The following is a 934-nucleotide window of genomic DNA, read 5'->3' on the forward strand; positions in this document are numbered from 1 at the left end:
TCATCTGGTCATTAATATATGGATAAATCTTTAGAATGCAGGTTCTAATCTCTGTGAGGGTTTGGTAGCATTGTGCATGCAAGCAAGAAAAGAAAAGCTTCTTCCATGTTTTCTTTGGACTTCAAGTTGAATGCATGGTTTAGAATACACTGGGATTGCAATTCTCAAAAAGACCAGTATCTTCAACTGAACTTTCATTTCTGGGAAGCTGCAACCTGTCAGCATGGCTCACGTGTATGTTAACTGCAAGATCCAGTCTGGGAAGGCGGTTCTGTTCATTGATTCCACCTGTACATTTTGCAGATATATGCAAGAAATTCTCAATCAACTCCCTTACAAACATGGTGTTCTGTGAATTGTAGACATCACACCCACTAACAACATCTATGTGATTCAAGATTACTTAAAACAGCTCACTGGAGTGAGAACAGTTCCTTGGATCTTCATAGGTAAAGAAAAACTGCATAGGCAAACGCAGTGATCCAATCTCCCACCAACATAATGGGGATATGTTGACTTGACCAAAGCAGATTGGACTTCTGCAGTTAAGAAAGTTTTGGCACTAAAAGCACATGCTGACAGCATACATTCAGTTATGCTGAGGCTAGTGCACCTGAGAGATGATGTGCATTACGGAGGATATCAGTATTTTATTATGATTGGAATTTTCTACAAATTGGTTTTATTCTATTCCTAAGTGCTTAAATATGATGCTGTTTGCCTGAAACCATGAGGTAGAGAAGCTTAACAGGTCACACAGGATTCACCATCCATTCTTCATGTGCTGACATGTCTCTACTTCTAAGCCCATATTCAAAATCCAGTGCATCTAAGTCTCCAGAGAATCAATAACTGTTTTTCTACCATGATGTTCTGCTGAGGTCATTATGCAGAAGTCCACTTCCTAATGATTATTAAAACAATGAATATTATG

General features: G+C 38.7%; 1 pseudogene; it reads left to right on the plus strand.

Moving 5' to 3' along the window:
• Positions 1-223: 223 nt before the first annotated feature.
• On the plus strand, positions 224-566 carry LOC134484497 (glutaredoxin-1-like; annotated as a pseudogene).
• The last annotated feature ends 368 nt before the right edge of the window (positions 567-934 follow it).

The sequence above is a fragment of the Rattus norvegicus genome, chromosome Y (assembly GCF_036323735.1).
Source record: "Rattus norvegicus strain BN/NHsdMcwi chromosome Y, GRCr8, whole genome shotgun sequence".
NCBI lineage: Eukaryota > Metazoa > Chordata > Mammalia > Rodentia > Muridae > Rattus > Rattus norvegicus.